We start from the raw sequence: 21176 nt of genomic DNA, 5'->3' as shown, positions 1-21176 counted from the left end.
GGCTGACACTAGTCACTGATCACCAACAGTAAGTCCGTGCAGTGCCGCAATTCACGGCCATTATGGACCTGCTCTACAAAATATTCAAGAGTCTGCATTGAATATAATGTGCGATTCGAGACGTCCTGCTTGTTGAAAAGTCACAACGCAATGCTGATACCCTATAGCACATCATGCTGTGGGTAGTCCACGAGTGTAAAATAGCAGCAGAAAATGGAAAGGAAAGGAAGGAGTCGCCAGGTAGCCCTAACCCAATCCACTACATAGGGTGGAATTTTTTTTGCTGTAAACTTACAGCTTTTAACTTTATTTTTACAGGTGAGTTCATACATGCAGGTTTTGTTCAGGTTTCTGATGCAGTTTTTTAAGCTGAAAGAGAAGACCCCATATCTGCCTGTTGGATCATTCCTTATTTTATCATCCTCTCCTGATTACGGCTTCAAAAAACCTCATCAGAGTGCTTGCTCAAAGCCTGCAGGTGTGAATATACCCCAACAAGGTACAATGATAATGTGGACACAACAGGAGCCGAGTACGCCGGGCGCAGTGCCGAATATATATCGAGACCTAGACATTAGATTATAGGTCTGTATGATGCCACGGCCGCATCCTACACATAGGAATGTCATATAATATGTCTGTATAACACCATGGCCCCCACCTATACATAGATATGTCATGTATTATACCTATATGACGCCATGGCCACCACCTATACATAGATATGTCATGTATTATACCTATATAACGCCATGGCCACCACCTATACATAGATATGTCATGTATTATACCTATATGACACCATGGCCGCCTCCTATACATAGATATAACATGTATTATACCTATATAACACCATGGCCGCCACCTATACATAGATATAACATGTATTATACCTATATGACGCCATGGCCGCCACCTATACATAGATATGTCATGTATTATACCTATATGACACCATGGCCGCCACCTATACATAGATATGTCATGTATTATACCTATATGACGCCATGGCCACCACCTATACATAGATATGTCATGTACTATACCTATATGACACCATGGCCGCCACCTATACATAGATATGTCATGTATTATACCTATATGATGCCATGGCCGCCACCTATACATAGATATGTCATGTATTATACCTATATGACGCCATGGCCGCCTCCTATACATAGATATAACATGTATTATACCTATATAACACCATGGCCGCCACCTATACATAGATATGTCATGTATTATACCTATATGACGCCATGGCCGCCACCTATACATAGATATGTCATGTATTATACCTATATGATGCCATGGCCGCCACCTATACATAGATATGTCATGTATTATACCTATATGACGCCATGGCCGCCTCCTATACATAGATATAACATGTATTATACCTATATAACACCATGGCCGCCACCTATACATAGATATGTCATGTATTATACCTATATGACGCCATGGCCACCACCTATACATAGATATGTCATGTATTATACCTATATGATGCCATGGCCGCCACCTATACATAGATATGTCATGTATTATACCTATATGACGCCATGGCCACCACCTATACATAGATATGTCATGTATTATACCTATATGACACCATGGCCGCCACCTATACATAGATATGTCATGTACTATACCTATATAACACCATGGTCGCCACCTATACATAGATATGTCATGTACTATACCTATATAACACCATGGCCGCCACCTATACATAGATATGTCATGTACTATACCTATATAACGCCATGGCCACCACCTATACATAGATATGTCATGTATTATACCTATATGACGCCATGGCCGCCTCCTATACATAGATATGTCATGTATTATACCTATATGACACCATGGCCACCACCTATACATAGATATGTCATGTATTATACCTATATGACGCCATGGCCGCCACCTATACATAGATATGTCATGTATTATACCTATATGACGCCATGGCCGCCTCCTATACATAGATATAACATGTATTATACCTATATAACACAATGGCCGCCACCAATACATAGATATGTCATGTATTATACCTATATGACGCCATGGCCACCACCTATACATAGATATGTCATGTATTATACCTATATGACACCATGGCCACCACCTATACATAGATATGTCATGTACTATACCTATATGACGCCATGGCCGCCTCCTATACATAGATATGTCATGTATTATACCTATATAACACCATGGTCGCCACCTATACATAGATATGTCATGTATTATACCTATATGACGCCATGGCCACCACCTATACATAGATATGTCATGTATTATACCTATATGACGCCATGGCCGCCACCTATACATAGATATGTCATGTACTATACCTATATGACACCATGGCCACCACCTATACATAGATATGTCATGTACTATACCTATATAACACCATGGTCGCCACCTATACATAGATATGTCATGTATTATACCTATATAACACCATGGTCGCCACCTATACATAGATATGTCATGTATTATACCTATATGACGCCATGGCCACCACCTATACATAGATATGTCATGTATTATACCTATATGACGCCATGGCCGCCTCCTATACATAGATATGTCATGTATTATACCTATATGACGCCATGGCCGCCTCCTATACATAGATATGTCATGTACTATACCTATATAACACCATGGCCGCCTCCTATACATAGATATGTCATGTACTATACCTATATGACGCCATGGCCGCCTCCTATACATAGATATGTCATGTACTATACCTATATAACACCATGGCCACCACCTATACATAGATATGTCATGTACTATACCTATATAACGCCATGGCCACCACCTATACATAGATATGTCATGTATTATACCTATATGACGCCATGGCCGCCTCCTATACATAGATATGTCATGTACTATACCTATATAACGCCATGGCCACCACCTATACATAGATATGTCATGTATTATACCTATATGACGCCATGGCCGCCTCCTATACATAGATATAACATGTAATATGACTTTATGACACCATGGCCGCCACCTATACATAGATATGTCATGTACTATACCTATATGACGCCATGGCCGCCTCCTATACATAGATATGTCATGTAATATACCTATATGACACCATGGCCACCACCTATACATAGATATGTCATGTACTATACCTATATAACACCATGGCCACCACCTATACATAGATATGTCATGTACTATACCTATATAACACCATGGTCGCCACCTATACATAGATATGTCATGTATTATACCTATATGACGCCATGGCCGCCTCCTATACATAGATATGTCATGTATTATACCTATATGACGCCATGGCCGCCTCCTATACATAGATATGTCATGTACTATACCTATATAACACCATGGTCGCCACCTATACATAGATATGTCATGTACTATACCTATATGACGCCATGGCCGCCTCCTATACATAGATATGTCATGTACTATACCTATATAACACCATGGTCGCCACCTATACATAGATATGTCATGTACTATACCTATATAACGCCATGGCCACCACCTATACATAGATATGTCATGTACTATACCTATATAACGCCATGGCCACCACCTATACATAGATATGTCATGTATTATACCTATATAACGCCATGGCCACCACCTATACATAGATATGTCATGTACTATACCTATATAACACCATGGTCGCCACCTATACATAGATATGTCATGTATTATACCTATATGACGCCATGGCCGCCTCCTATACATAGATATGTCATGTATTATACCTATATGACGCCATGGCCGCCTCCTATACATAGATATGTCATGTACTATACCTATATAACACCATGGTCGCCACCTATACATAGATATGTCATGTACTATACCTATATGACGCCATGGCCGCCTCCTATACATAGATATGTCATGTACTATACCTATATAACACCATGGTCGCCACCTATACATAGATATGTCATGTACTATACCTATATAACGCCATGGCCACCACCTATACATAGATATGTCATGTACTATACCTATATAACGCCATGGCCACCACCTATACATAGATATGTCATGTACTATACCTATATAACACCATGGTCGCCACCTATACATAGATATGTCATGTATTATACCTATATGACGCCATGGCCGCCTCCTATACATAGATATAACATGTAATATGACTTTATGACACCATGGCCGCCACCTATTCACACAGATATATCAGGTATTATGACTGTGACGCCATGGCCGGCTCCTCGCCTCACCTCAGCCTCTCAGCGTCACTCCGGGTCTTCCTCAGTTCCTCGCGCCGCGCACAGCCAATCACCTGTAGCCAATAAAACAGCTGAGGCGCTACCTTACAGCCAATCAGAATTCAGAAGGCCCTGCTAGTGACCAATGAGGAGCGCCTCGCGCTGAGCTCCCGCGGCCGCTGTGGCGTACTGCAGAGCCGGTGTCGGGACTCTTGATTGGTTGGAGGGGCGGAGCTTGTTATTCCCGCCTGTATACGGCAAATATGTACTGGCCGTAAAGTGAGTCTGCGGTCGCAAAGCTAGCTGGTAGTTGTGTACAGCAGTGTGTACTGCGCTCTATAAGCCGTTATATTTTATAGTCTTTTGCTGTAGTGATGAGGTGACCTACAGCTGAGAGACTTAGGCAGCCCTGACGTGTTCACGGGTCACAAGACTTGTTATAATTCTTCTCACTGCTTGTTGTCAGTGAATGGATCTGTCTGTCAATGTAATTCTGTCATAAAGGGGCATTGCCTGAATTATTGTGGAGATATTAATGGCCAACCCTTAAGACATAGTATTAATATAAGATCTTGGGGGTCTCATAGCCAAACCCTGCCATCATGCGATCAAAGGGTCCATGTTGCGTGGGGAAGTGCTGCGGCCTATCCACCGGATGCCAAGGTTAGTATATATAGAGATATACAGTATATATATATGTATACTAGCAGTACCCGCAACTTCGTCTGTGGAACCCTGACCCCCTGCGTGACCCACCTGTAGCGCCGCGCAGGCTTCTTCCTTTGCCTTGTGTCCACAGCGGCTCCCTTTTCCTCATCTCCCCCCTGGCGCCCGCCAACCCCCTTTTTTCCTACCCACTCCCTCATGTGCTCGCTTCTTTCTCCTACCCCGTGCCCCTCTCCCCCCTAGCCCCGTGTCCCCTACCCCCTTCTCCCGTGTTGCCTACCCCGTGCCCCCTTTTTCCCACCACCCCATGCCCCCTTCTCCCGTGTTGCCTACCCCGTGCCCCCTTTTTCCCACCATCCCATGCCCCCTTCCCTGCCTTACCTACCCAGTGACCCCTTTCCCCCCCCCCCAGACCCTGTGTCACCTTTCCCCCCACCAACCTGTGCCCACGGCCTCACCAAACCCCGGGCTCCGCATGCACCGATGTTACAGGCATGCCTATGAGGGCTCCCCTCCCACGGCAAGCCATGTGCCCCCATTCCATCTGTGGGCACTGTGGCGGCCCTGTTCCCGTCCCCCTTCCAGGGGCCCCCGTGTTTACCTGCTCAGGCACCCCCATTCCCGCGTCCACCACTGGACCGGCAACCTCCTCACTCCCAACACCCCACCACTTTCCCTTCTCAAAGTCCCCTAACTCGCCTGTCGTCACAACCCTTCTCCCGCGGCCGAATGACACTGTAGATAGCCCTGAGCAGACAACGGCGACATCCCCAACGGGCATGCAGAGGCTGCAGCCGCCACGGGACAGCAGGCTCAACTGGCATCCAGGTGAGCTGCTGATGGGGCTGGGATGACGTCATCCCAGGTCCTACAGCGTCCCAGGTCCTGCAGCGAATTCAAAAGTGAAAAGCAGCGGTCACGGGAGTGAATTGCGGTGGTGTACAGGAATTCCATGTAGCCTATTGTTCAATCCGGGACCCAAGGTATGTATATGCGCAATTTCAGCCAAATCCGTTCGCCTGTCTAGGTGTCATTGCGTCCCCTTTCCAACCCCCCTTCTCCCCCCCCCCCCCCCCCCCGACCCCTTTGCACCCACCCCCGCAACCCCGGCCTCGGCCTCCTCCCCTGCCTGGGGTTAGGAGCTAGGCCCGAGATGGCAATAGGGAGTTTGTGGCTTGCTTTGCTGAAAAGTGTGTGGGATTGCAGAGCTGGTGGTATGAGTTGTGGTTTTGTGGGGGTCCTGGCAAAAACGTATGTCTGCGATTGTGATGAAAAGTAGCCTATCGTTCAATCCTGCCTAGGAACTATGCAGGAACTATGAGCCAAATTGGTTGAGCGGTTTTTGCGTGATTGAGGAACAAACATCCAAACACACAAACTTTCACATTTATAATATTAGTAGGATATATACTAGCCTCTGCCTGCGACTTCATCTGCGGGTTGTTGGTGTCCCCAATGCTGCGAGGGAATTCTCTCCAGCGCCGCCTCCTCTTCTTCAGCAGAATCATCTTCAGCCTCTTCTTCCGGCGGTGGCTTGTAACTTCTAAGGCCTCGGGCAGAACAGACTGTGCATGCCCACAGGCCACGAGAAATACTGTGCAAGCGGCCATTTTCTCGTGGCCTGTGAGCATGCGCAGTCTGCTCTGCCCGAGGCCATAGAAGTTACAAGCCACTGCCGGAAAAAGAGGCTGAAGATGATTCTGCTGAAGAAGAGGAGGCGGCGCTGGAGAGAATTCCCTCGCAGCATTGGGGACGCCCCCAGTGCTGTCTGAGCGCTGGGGCCCGCTCCCAGTGCTGTGAGAGAGCTCAATAGCATACCGACAAGAACCGGGATTGTAGGCAAACGGCGGCGCGGAGAAGACGACGAAAGGTAGGAGACGAATAGCCTTTCTTAAGGCTATTCCGACGTGGTAATTAGAAAAAATCATGTCTGAGTGATAGGATCCCTTTAAGTTTCCTCTTGGTGGGGTCCCTAAGTGGAGTCCCCAACACAGATGTGAACCTAGCCTTAGCATGAGAGAAATAGGAGACTGATGGCAGAAGATTTGCCCTTGGTCCATGTGGTCTGGCTGCATTTTATCTCCTTCTTAGGATAGACACCAGGCAGGCCACATCCACTTAGGGGACATTCACCCGGAGTAAAGTGGCGCCGATTCTTTCACGATAACTCGCGGCAGAATCAGCGCTGATAAAAAGACTCCCATTGACTTCAATGGGTTCTGTTTTCTGCATGAACACATTGAAATCAAAGGGTTAAAAAAGCCTCCCATTGATTTCAATGTGTTCTGCACGGAAATCCGAACCCATTGAAGTCAATGGGAGTCTTTTTATCAGCACTGATTCTGCTGCGAGTTATCGTGAAAGAATCGGCACCACTCTATTCCGGGTGAATGCCGCCTTCCTGGAGATTTTCCAACCACGTCTGCTGGAAGTTTGTTTCAGGTTTATAATCTGCCTTGCTTAATCTAAAACAGGGCAGATTACTGAGGGCCGGCCCACCAATGGGCTGTGGTGCATGAGTTAAGGGAGGGGAAAATGGGGCCAATTTGTTTTTTTTTTTTTTACTTCATTACATATTTTATCTATTCTATACATAATGGCCAATGCTATCCCCCTACTTATTCAATTCAGAGAGACACCTCACTTGGCCGTAGCTCCAGGGGCAGGAGTTAGTACGAAATGCCCTAACATGGAGGTCGACAGTTTTAGGATATACTGGGGGGGGATTTATGAAGACTGGCATATTCAACCCCAGTCTTCATATCCCCTGTGCTGGTGGAGGATGTGCCTCCTTTATGACATGTAGAGGAGATGGGGGAAGAAGCCTTGGAAAAGAGAGGGGTGTAGGATGGACCCCCCTCAACTGGACAAAGGTGAGCATGCTGGGCCCCATATGCCAAAGGAGGCAACGAGTGTACAAGTCCAGATCCCGTAATAACAGGTCTCAATCTGATAGAGGACAGAAGCGACAGTCCTGAGGAGAGCAGGGGCCAAAGAGCTGAGCAAGAACCGACATCCTGGAGAAGACGAGCATCGCCTGTTTGCGCGGAATCTGTTCTTACCTGTTATGATGCCTCAAAAACGACACCCCTGAGGTTCACAGAAACAACATCAGAACATGAGGAATACTGAAGTTATCAAAGGGGATATAAACCAGAATACAAGGAAGATAGCAATGAAATATTCATGAAGACTGTGAAAAAAATAAGAATCCATCATCAGATACAAGAAAAGTCAAGATCAGGAACACAGAAGAACGACCAGAGGTCTCTCCGTTCTCTACGGTTCTCTTCTAAATTTAGGATGGAAGACACGAACCAAATGTCCGTGATAGGAAGAAGACCCGCGTTCGCCGGCGATGGAACAACACAAAAACCGAAGTGTCCAATGTAGAGTCTTTATTGAAGTGGGTAAAACAGCACGACGCGTTTCAGACCAAATCAGGCCCTTTCTCAATTGCAAATATACAGGTCATGTCGGGTCAGATTCCTTTTTTGCTCTTCTAAATTTAGACAGATATTCTCCTCTGAAACACTTACTGTTAATGGAGATTTTGTAAAATGTCTTCCTTCTGCTTTTAGAGATTCGCTTAGAGAACCCTCCCCTAATAGAAAACCATGAAGTCTATAAAGATAAAAGGATCCTCATCACAGATCAGGAAAGCGATAAATCTATACGCGTGACACTGATTTATTGCCCAGTCCATATATATCTTACATACCGATGCAGGAACAATAAGGAAATACAATGTATCCAGGTAGGAACCTAAACTTTGACCCGGTATTCAAATCCGCCTGGACGTTCCACCTTGGGAATGAAATGCAATGTAGATAAAAGATTGCTCGGTGGAGATGAAGACTAGAGCATTCTTTCTTTGGCTTGCCATGTCTTGGTTGTTTATTCTGAGCTTCGGGCATTGAAGCTTCCAACACCTCACCAGCCATGGAGGATGCGTGGTATATTTATTTCCCCTGCCCACTGGTGCACTGGGGGGGAGAAGCGGGTTTTTGTTGCATATCATTCCACTGTCAGGAAAAAATTAACCCTTTAAGGGCAAAAAAAGCAGTTGGTCAGCAGCGAATAGTCAAGGAAGGACTCTGTGGAGGAGGCTGATCCGAAAGCTGGGGCACAGTCGCTATGTGGGGGGCACAAACAGGGGGTGGGAATAATGGGAGGCTTGTGTTGTGACATGGTGGTCTGGACCCACATAGAGAAGGAAAGGGAAATTGCAATTGCTGCTGAAATATATAACTAAGATGCATCTAAGGGTGCGTTCACATGATGTAACGTACCGCGTGATGTGGCAAGTATACGGCGTGTGAGCAGGGGGACCAAAGCTGAGGTTTTGCACTGGAGCCCGTGAGGCTTTAGTTAAGCCTTGGTATGCGGTCCTAAGATCTCAGCTCATGGATTGGATTATAATAGGTTCTTCCATAACTTACCATGAAGATGAAGATCCTGATTCAGGAGAACTTGTTAGATGTAAGGTTCCTTACATCAATATTACAAGTAACAACCCGGGTACTGAATGCTGCATGAGTCTGGTCAAAGAGACAGATCCAGGACAATTTATAAATCCTGGGGGGGACTGACGTCATAACCATTGTTATATTAGGTTTTCGTACAAATTATTTTATCTTTTCAGGAAACTTGTTGCCTCTGGACAAGCCGGTTGATTGGAGTACATGATTTAAGCTGGCAGACAGGATTGTGGAAGCAGAACCTTATGCCTCTTGGAAGGGGCCCCATGTCAAGAGTTCACCACGGGGCCCCGCCATTCCTAGTTACGCCACTGAGACTCATGATTGAGGGTTGAAAAAATATAGGGATTGTATGATAATCCCAGGGCGCAGCGGCCATTAGTGCAGCATTCTATAACGATGGCGGTAGTAACGGGGTTTTACAGCTATGGGCCCAGTTAGTTCACCACAGGGGTGTAGTACAGAGACAACATGATATGACAATGTAATCATCTGACATTTACAATGTTGTAGCATATTTGTACAAACTTTATGTATATAGATTTAATAAATACAATCTGCAGACAATATCTGTCTCGGGTCAGTTTTTATCTTGGATTTGCATTGCTACCCCCCATTATGCTTGTCTCCTGCCTCAGTCTCTTCTTATAGGGAATTAAAGGGGTTGTCCACTTTTTTGTATCGTAAAAAGTTTTACAATTTTCCAATAGACTTTCTGTATCAATTCCTAAAAAAGTTTTGTAGATCTCTGCTTGCTGTCATTCATTTTGCTTACTCCCAGTGGGTAAAAATCAGTCCATGGTCATGTGATATACAGTCCATTGTCATATGATATACAGTCCATAGTCATGTGATTTATAGTCCATGGTCATGTGACATGCGGGCCATGGTCATGTGATATACACACAAGTGACAGCTCGCTCGTTGCCTGGAAGATGTCTGATTACTGTGCTGTGACTGTAACAAGTTGTACACCACATGACCATGGACTATACATCACATGACCATGGACTATACATCACATTACCATGGTCTAATCTTTATCCACTGGCTGTAAGCAGAAGAATGTAGGTTGGACATTGAGGGGGCGCGGGTCACCATCTACACCCTAGTTCATCCCTTGGATGTTGGCTGGGGTTGAGGTCAGGGCTTTGTGTGGTCAGTCAAGTTCTCCCACACCAAACTCCCCCAACCATATCTTTTGGACACTTGAAATTGTGCTTGGTCATGTAAGCCTGGCATGCAGCTCTTCAGCTGTGGTAACCCATGCCATGAAGCTTCCTGCAGACACAATGATGTTAATATCACAGAAGGTTTGGACTTGAGAAGATAACCTGACCACAATAAGGACATCATGGCTGGTTATCAGGAGGACACTACATGTATGAGAAGATAACCTGACCACAATAAGGACATCATGGCTGGTTATCAGGAGGACACTACATGTATGAGAAGATAACCTGACCACAATAAGGACATCATGGCTGGTTATCAGGAGGACACTACATGTATGAGAAGATAACCCGACCACAATAAGGACATCATGGCTGGTTATCAGGAGGACATTACATGTATGAGAAGATAACCCGACCACAATAAGGACATCATGGCTGGTTATCAGGAGGACACTACATGTATGAGAAGATAACCTGACCACAATAAGGACATCATGGCTGGTTATCAGGAGGACACTACATGTATGAGAAGATAACCGACCACAATAAGGACATCATGGCTGGTTATCAGGAGGACACTACATGTATGAGAAGATAACCTGACCACAATAAGGACATCATGGCTGGTTATCAGGAGGACACTACATGTATGAGAAGATAACCCGACCACAATAAGGACATCATGGCTGGTTATCAGGAGGGGACACTACATGTATGAGAAGATAACCTGACCACAATAAGGACATCATGGCTGGTTATCAGGAGGACACTACATGTATGAGAAGATAACACGACCACAATAAGGACATCATGGCTGGTTATCAGGAGGGGACACTACATGTATGAGAAGATAACCTGACCACAATAAGGACATCATGGCTGGTTATCAGGAGGACACTACATGTATGAGAAGATAACCCGACCACAATAAGGACATCATGGCTGGTTATCAGGAGGACACTACATGTATGAGAAGATAACCTGACCACAATAAGGACATCATGGCTGGTTATCAGGAGAGGACACTACATGTATGAGAAGATAACCTGACCACAATAAGGACATCATGGCTGGTTATCAGGAGGACACTACATGTATGAGAAGATAACCCGACCACAATAAGGACATCATGGCTGGTTATCAGAAGGACACTACATGTATGAGAAGATAACCCGACCACAATAAGGACATCATGGCTGGTTATCAGGAGGGGACACTACATGTATGAGAAGATAACCTGACCACAATAAGGACATCATGTCTGGTTATCAGGAGGACACTACATGTATGAGAAGATAACCCGACCACAATAAGGACATCATGGCTGGTTATCAGGAGGGGACACTACATGTATGAGAAGATAATCTGACCACAATAAGGACATCATGGCTGGTTATCAGGAGGACACTACATGTATGAGAAGATAACACGACCACAATAAGGACATCATGGCTGGTTATCAGGAGGGGACACTACATGTATGAGAAGATAACCTGACCACAATAAGGACATCATGGCTGGTTATCAGGAGGACACTACATGTATGAGAAGATAACCCGACCACAATAAGGACATCATGGCTGGTTATCAGGAGGACACTACATGTATGAGAAGATAACCTGACCACAATAAGGACATCATGGCTGGTTATCAGGAGAGGACACTACATGTATGAGAAGATAACCTGACCACAATAAGGACATCATGGCTGGTTATCAGGAGGACACTACATGTATGAGAAGATAACCCGACCACAATAAGGACATCACGGCTGGTTATCAGGAGGACACTACATGTATGAGAAGATAACCTGACCAGAATAAGGACATCATGGCTGGTTATCAGGAGGACACTACATGTATGAGAAGATAACCTGACCAGAATAAGGACATCATGGCTGGTTATCAGGAGAGGACACTACATGTATGAGAAGATAACCTGACCACAATAAGGACATCATGGCTGGTTTCTGACAAGTCCCAGACCATAGAAAGCTCCTGCATTTGTGGTCGCATCCTTTGACAATTGATAAACTGTTGGCACTAAGATGATTAGAGAGAATTTATAAAACTGCAATTATTTATATTTGCAAAAACATTTAACTTTTAATAGTCCACAAATCTAATTCTGGGTATGTTCATGGGAAAACCTCCTTAAGATAATTTAACGCCTCTCAGTCTCCTAAATTGCTTATTTGTAACGGAACGGACACTTGAGAAAGGGATGGTTTCGATCCCGAAACGCGTTGTGTACTTTTAAGGCTGAATAAAATACTGGTGTGAGGGTAAGCGCGGATCTGATTCCTTTCTTTCCATATTTACACATTGTGGATTGGATGGTCCCTATGATTTCACTTTATGACGTGTTAGCACGTTGATCCTGGCTGCTTGTTATCCCTACCATTTTGAGGTGTATTTTTATTCTCACCTAAAAGGTGATTATTTTATTAGCTCCTTTGTTTTGTGTGATATTACTTACAAAGGATAATGCGCTAGGTGTTGCGCGGTACTGTCTATTATTGTCTTTTTCCTAAATTGCTTAGACACTCAGAAATCTCTGCAGAATCTGTCTTGGCTGCACATTGATAAATCTGTCTTGGCTGCACACTGAAACATCAGGGTACATAAAAGTTTCTAGAGAGTGAAGAGGGAGGGGGTAGGAAAAGCTCAGTGAGAGAGAAGCGGAGATGTATTCTGGACAGAGACTGCGGGGGGGGGGGGGGGGTAATTTTTTTTTTTATCCCTTCCTTTGTGCTTTATTCACAACAATTTTGTTCAGTATTTCGCTATAACGTCTTCAATGCTGCTTCTGTATTAGAGAGAATTATGCAGCAGAGTCTCCTGTTTTCTGCATCATTTTCTGCAGGTATAATCTCCACCACCAGCAGGGAAAACTGCTAAAACTGCAGAAAACACATGAAATACTGGCTAGAAATACTGTTACTTCTGGCACGACTGCAGGTTTTCCATGTTATTAGCTATATAAAAAAAATTCTAATATCCTGCAGTTCTCACTCTGGCTACTAAGCCTAATAATGCAGTAATGGTATAATGTCTCACTGGCCCATATAGTATAGTGCCAGAACAGAATATCAAGGAATGCTCAAATATAATACCCCAGACTATAGTAATATTTATTGTGTCTATTACCCTACTAATATTATAAATGTGAAAGTTTGTGTTTGGATGTTTGTGGGTTTGGATGTTTGTTCCCAAATCACGCCGAAGTGCACCAACGGATTACAGTAAAATTTCACACATACCTCCAATGGCACCCAAAAAGAAAGTTAGGCACATCAACATCACCATCGGATGCCGGGTTTTCCAACCGCGAGCCCCGAAAACACGGCCGGTGGAGGATGAAGGACCTGCGATGATGTCATCACAGCCATGCGTGCTGTTAACCCATTGGACCATGCGACGGAGGGGGTGGTGCTGTAGAGGCTCAGGCCGGCCGCGGACCCTTAAAAAAGATTGTATATTTTACCCTGCACTGCTACTATACATTGTATCTAGAGGTTATGTGTGAACACACAAGGTATGAGGAAGTGTTATGAGGAGCTTAGTTGTATCTAAGTCCATGCAGATCCGGCAGGATGATAAAAACTAACAGCAGAAGGACTTTGTCTCATCTCAGTCCCGTCAGTCATTAAGAAGGCAGCGATCCGAGAAGACGCCATGGATATTGACCAGATGAGACATTTCATTAAGAACTTCAGTTTTGACCAATGTAAGAGAGGAAGCCAAGGCTTTGACCGAATTCTCATCCAGCTCTTTGGTATCATAGGTCATGGGAAGTCTGCATTCATTAACACTTGTATCTATGTCTGGGAAGACGGTGAATTCCACAACTGGGCGAAGGCATCAGCTGCAGATGGTGCAGTTACAACAGAGAGAACTCCATATAAACTGACTGAGAACATCACTCTGGTGGATAACCGCTGTATTCCCTATCTTGTCAACCATACATTGGGAGAAACCTTTGCCGAGCTTAGTGAGTACTGAGGAACCTGTAGTATGAGGGACTAGGAGAGGGGCAAGTTCTCAGGGGAAGGGAGTTGGGGCTGTTGAGTACTACTAACTTTATAAATAAGTGACCATGGATATGGTAACGTTGAAATTGTTGGTTGATGCTGGAACAGAGCAGTTAGTTTTGGTGCCAGATGTGCTATTTAAGCTCTGTACTGTCAGGTGGGCGGTGTCAGACAGGGGGTGTGACTCAGAGCTCCAATCAGAGGCAGTCAGTGTCAGAGCTCAGAATCACACGCCCTCCTGCCTGATACCATCCTGACAGTACAGAGACTAGGTAACATATCAGACACCAAAACTTACACCATTGACTCAAGAATGGCGGGGACGAGAGAAAGGATTCAATCTGTGTCGGAATCAGTGGAGCAGCGCATATTAACAGATACTAAGGACTGAAGTTGGTGGAGGTGGTGGAAGATCGTCATTAAATACCAATTAGTTGGTCCTTTCTTTGGCAAACCAAGTAGTATCTTAAGACATGCCCATTTTCTATTTGTGTCTACAAACAATAATAAATTCACATACATTTGTCTCATTTTTATGGAACTATCTAAGCCAACAAATAGACTGTGTAAAATTAGTCAAGCCTGTCTTATACTGCGCCAGATACAACCCTGTGGAGTTTAAGGCAGTCTAAGCTTCCATTAGTAAATATGCCCCACTGTCCTATTAACCCCTTCCATAAAATATTGTCCTGGTATATAACAGAGACAAGTAGAAAGTGGTGAGAACAGGAGGCATGTGACTATCCTGACACTGATCTGAGAAAGGAAACAAAACTTTTCTGTTTATTTGCAACAAGTCTTCTCTTAGTACATGGGATTCCATGTGCAGTGTCCATGACCAGAGCTCATGATCCCCGGTCACTTATCCCTCTCAGTACTGATCTCTCAGCTGATGAATGTCTATGTATCTATAACCATCCTCTGTTACTCCTCCAGGTAATCTGCTGCCTATTGGTACAACAGTGGAATTCAGAAAGGGATTTGAATTAGTAGAACGAATTATCAAAGCAGAGAAAAAAATCAAATCCTCAGATTTCGTCTTCCCGGTGTTTGTGCACAGGTGAGAACAAGATCTGAAATGTACAAAGTAGTGGAACAAGAGATGGAAACCGAGAAATCACTGTGCTGTATATGAGATACAGGTCCTCACAGGCTTCTGCTTGTTGCTTCTATCTGGCTATGAAACATAGAGGGACCGTACATTGTTTTTTAATTGATTATTATTTTTTTTTTAAATGACATACTCCCACTTTTCTTAACTAGTGAGAAACAATAAGCCTCAGGCTAGCATTATCAGGATGGAAAGGCTGACAATTTTATAATGCTGACAATTTGCCTGCAACTGACCTAATACCAAACCATAACATCAGATGGTTGGGTAATTGCAATGTCCAGCTCTTCCTAGTCCCCTTGTTAGGTTTGTTCAACTTGGAAAAATAATGCTGTAGAGGTGATGGGATTAACATGTATGGATATATACAGGGTCAGAGAACTGGTACATCATTTATTCTGTCCAGTGGTGTAACTAGGAATGGCGGGGCCCCGTAGCGAACTTTTGACATGGGGCCCCCTCGACTGACACCGACGCCGAAGACCTCGACCGACCCCCTCATACGCATTTCTGTGCGTTCTATTATGAACAATAGTGGCCCCTTAACACAGTATTATCCCCATAGTGGCCCCTGCACACAGTATTATGTCCCATAGTGGCCCCTGCACACAGTATTATGTCCCATAGTGGCCCCTGCACACAGTATTATGTCCCATAGTGGCCCCTGAACACAGTATTATGCCCCATAGTGGCCCCTGCACACAGTATTATGTCCCATAGTGGCCCCTGCACACAGTATTATGTCCCATAGTGGCCCCTGCACACAGTATTATGTCCCATAGTGGCCCCTGCACACAGTATTATGTCCCTTAGTGGCCCCTGGACACAGTATTATGTCCCTTAGTGGCCCCTGCACACAGTATTATGTCCCATAGTGGCCCCTGCACCCAGTATTATCTCCCATAGTGGCCCCTGCACACAGTATTATCCCCCATAGTTGCCCCTGCACCCAGTATTATCCCCCATAGTGGCCCCTGCACACAGTATTATGTCCCTTAGTTGCCCCTGCACACAGTATTATGTCCCATAGTGGCCCCTGCACACAGTATTATCCCCCATAGTGGCCCCTGCACACAGTATTATGTCTCTTAGTGGCTCCTGCACACAGTATTATCCCCCATAGTGGCCCCTGCACACAGTATTATGTCCCATAGTGGACACCCATAAACAATTATTATACTCTGGAGTCTTTTCAGACCCCAGAGTATAATAATCGGAGACCCGGGGGAATAAAAACATAAAAAAACTACTGTTACTTACCTGTCCCCCGGCTCCTACGCGGTCTTCTCCACTGCTTTCTGCGCTGCTGTCCTTGTTCAATGACATCGGACGTCACATGACCCGGGACGCAGGCTGGGTTCATGTGACGTCAGAGATGTCAGGAAGGAGGCCTGGCAGGATCGTGGAGAGGTAAGTAACATGTATTTTATGTTTCTTACCTCTCCTGGTCCGCCAATCATTATACTTGGGGGTCTGAAAAGACCCCCGAGTATACTGATAGCAGCGGTAGCGGCTGTCACCGGGCCCCTAATGTCCCGGGCCCTGTGGCAGCTGCCTCCGCTGCTATGGCGGTAGTTACACCACTGATTCTGTCCAAGAATGCTGATGTTCCTTCTACTGGTGTTTCTTAATTTGCTTTACTGTTGATTTTTATCTTTTTCAGTTTGCAAATTTTTACCAACCCAGAAATGATAAAGGAAGAGTTCAAATTCTTATTCCAATCTGCACAGACGCTGACAGGTGATATCTGCCTTCATAGTATATACTGTACACACTTGAAGTACTGCCTGCAGTTCACTCCCCCCTCCCCCAAAATTACAGCAAAACATTAAATGGTGGACCTCTAGATGCTGTCCCAGCTGGTCCCATAAATGCTGGTTTGGTGATACATCTGGTGATCGGGAAGGACTAGTAAGTGTTGTTATGTGGGGGAGATATTCCTGGGGAGCCCTTTTGTGTGAGGGCGAGCATTATCCTGCTGGTGCCAGTTATTCATCCTGCTATGAGAGACAACACTCGTGATGGTAGGATGTCCTGTACATATCACTGAGCTGTTTGTGTCCCCGTATCACTAGTAGAGGGACCAACGGTCCTATGTGATTGTCCCCACATTATCACACCAGCAGGGGGCAGTGTGTCACTCTACAGCAAAGGCAGGATTGAACTGCTCACCATGAGGCCTCCACAAGCCTCACATTGTATAGACAGTTCCTCATGTCTCGGTATCTTGGATCCAGGGGTGAACCAGGGGTTTCTGCCGCCTGAGGCGGACGTCAGAAAGCCGCCCCCCCACCACCACCCGGAGGAGGAGGGGGCGTGGTCGAGTGGAGAGGGCGGTGCCGAGCGAGCATCGTTAGCAGGCAGAGAGCAGGCAAGGAGAGGACCTGCTCTCTGCCTGAGCATGAGGGGCGGCCGCTGGAGCAACGCTGCATCCACAGGGCCGCCCCAATCCACTGCTCGGTGACGGTGACGCTAAGCCAGTCCGGGACAGCTTGTCCTGGACTGGCTTACGTCAGCAAAAATGCCGCCCTCCCTGGGGCCCTGGCATAGCGCCGCCTGAAGCAGTCGCTTCAGGTCACCTCATGAGAGGTGTGGCACTGCTTGGATCTTTGTGACTATGATAGGATTGGAGATGGGGAGTGTCAAATATACTTATATATAGTATGTCACATATAGTCTTATATATTCAGTCTGAGTGCTCAGCGTATTTTGGGTCACTAAGGGCTAGTTCACACAGAGTTTTTTGCAGGTGGAATTTGACACGGAATCAGACTCAAAATCCGCTTGCAAAAAGGCTTCCCATTCATTTCAATGGAAGGACCTTGCTTTTTTCCCGCTAGCGATTTTTTTCCAGCTAGCAGGAAAAAGAAGCGACATGTCCACTCGTGCCGCGGCGTCTGCAGCTCTAGACTCACTCCTGATTAGACGCATTCATTTGTGCCTAATCCACTGCACTGCATCGGCATCCCGTCGTGGCTAGCTGCGTGGAGAGGTTTCCGCTGTGTGAACAGACCCTAATATCAGTGCAGTATAAAGTGTCCGCTCAGGCCGGGGCTCCTCTGACCTGTATCTTATATTCTTTATTCCAGGAGTTGTCCCAATAGTTGTTCTCACCCATAAGACTCGGGGAAATTTAACTGAAGTAGAGACAATGTTCAGAGACATCGGTGTCGATAAAATCTTTTCATTGGAAAATTACACCATGGAAGATCACATGAAAACCAGAGCAAGACACGAAGAAGTCCTGAAATTCCTTTGTGAAGTCATTAAAGACGTTCAGTTTTGTGTGGAGCAACCTCAAGATCTACAGAAGGAGAAGATAGTAAGAAAGAAATTTGTGCTCAACTATATCCATGAGTTTCATAAGAAGGAAGAGCAGAGGAAATGGGAAATGAACAAAGCAAAGGAGCGAGCTCTACAGGAGAAGAAACTCAAGGAACAGGGGGAGAAGATGAAGAGACAGAGGCTGGAAGAACAAAGGAGGCTAGAGGAGGAATTAAGAAAGAAGCAGGAGGAGATGAAGAGACAGAGGCTGAGAGAATAAGAGAGGAGGAGGAGGAGGAATTCACACAAGAAAACACTAAAACTGTAAAGGAAGAAAAACACAAATCCTACCACAAAATAACTCAAAAAGCACAAAATCTACAAAGTATCAGACTGCGGGCCAGAACTGGTCTATGTGTGCACGTGATCAAAGACATTGTCCACTTTTAGGAAATGTTTTTCCCAGCAGCAGTGAATAGTAGATCTTATACTCACCTCTTCTGCCCTCGGTCCGTCCCGGGCCCTGTCTGTATACTGCGGCTGCAACAGTGACATCACTTCCTCCAATGCAGCCAATGGCCTCAGCTGGGCATTGCTGAGGTCATTACTGTCCACGTGACATCACTGCTTCAGCCTCTGCATACAAACTGGGTCTTGGAGAGACTGGAGCAGCGGCTGGACTTGATGGGAATGGAATATATGATCAATTTTATACCATCAGTGCAAATATCTTGTAAAATGGGACAACCCATTATAGTTAGGAAATCTCCATTGTTAGGGAGCAAAGACTGATTCAATCCGGGGAATCTGCTGGTGCTATATAAATAAAGAAATGAATTCATTTGTAGTCCTGATGATAAATCACTGCTCATGAAGCCTCCAGCCAGACAATGGACAGCAGGGAAATCAACCAGATCATCCAAAACCCAGAGATCACTAATCTTCTATTGATGATCTATCCTCAGCCTAGGTCATCAATAAGAGATTCATTGAAGAATACGCTGTAGGGACAGGGTAAGGGGTCACGGTCAAAGTTTGCTCCCATGCCCAAAAGACTTTAGTGACACCATTGCTTACATCCACAGAAGATCTGCGCTTAGTTCTCCAAGATGGCGGCCGGAACAACCTCCCTGCCCAGTTCTGCCAAAAGCTGTCGAGACCTTTAGCGGTGAGGTTCTTCTTTAATCTTTGATCAGATTTCTTCGCATACACCAAAGTTGTAGCGAAAAGTCATGGCCGCTTCACCTCCTGGTCACACTGTATCGGCCGCTAGTCACTTCTGGTGACCCCTTTCTACTTTGTTTGGTGCACCCTAGAAACTTCAGGGGGACAAACCAGTAACCGAAGAGCAGATCTCCTGCCAGGCTAAGCCCTCTTGATTCTGGGCCATACCATCCCATAGGGGATTCCGCCCCAAAAGGGAGAAAATGCGGAGAGAACAGTGCTGCTTGCAAAAGGACCGTTTTGGCAGTTTTTCACAGAAATAGACCGGGTCATGTGAATATAGCCTTACCAGCAGTGATCAGTCATCTCAGGGGCGATGGTCTGACTGTGCTGTGGCCCAAACTAAGCCCTGGGGTTGTCGTCTTTGTGACACATCCCCTTTAATCTGATCGAGCAGAGTAAATCTTTTGCTTTCTGGGTAAATGTAAACTGAATATTTCGGTATAAACATTTCTTTGGCACAGCGGCCGGAGACACGTCACATAAGCCGCATTCCTGGGGGGGTGACGGGAGCCGCGGGCTGATGGGAGTCACCTGTCCTATGACTAGTAGTGCCAGGGAAGTGATAAGAGGACTGTGAGCAGGAAGCCTGCGCTATCTGATATCCTGTTTATAACGGCAGCCATATACGCCATGTATTCATCAGACGTAAGGGCAGGCCTGGCTGCACACAGGGTGCTAATACAGGGCCCTACCCCTAGGGGGTGCCGCAAGACAGGACCTCACAGGCAACCTGACTGTGGAACAGAAATAAAACACCATTGTCATCTGCTGTCACTGAGCCCAGGGTGTGAGCAGTGCAGCTGTCATATATGGCGGAGCCTCCCCCAAACTCCCCGAGCCCTGTAGGATATCCTACAAGGATTTTTTGCTGCATGTAGCAAGCCTGTCGTACGTGTACCCCTGCATATTGAGGGGGTCTGAACACTGGGATCCCCACGA

Source organism: Leptodactylus fuscus, chromosome 11 (genome assembly GCF_031893055.1).
Source record: "Leptodactylus fuscus isolate aLepFus1 chromosome 11, aLepFus1.hap2, whole genome shotgun sequence".
In the NCBI taxonomy this organism is placed as follows: domain Eukaryota; kingdom Metazoa; phylum Chordata; class Amphibia; order Anura; family Leptodactylidae; genus Leptodactylus; species Leptodactylus fuscus.
Note: the sequence above shows the minus strand (reverse complement) of the source record.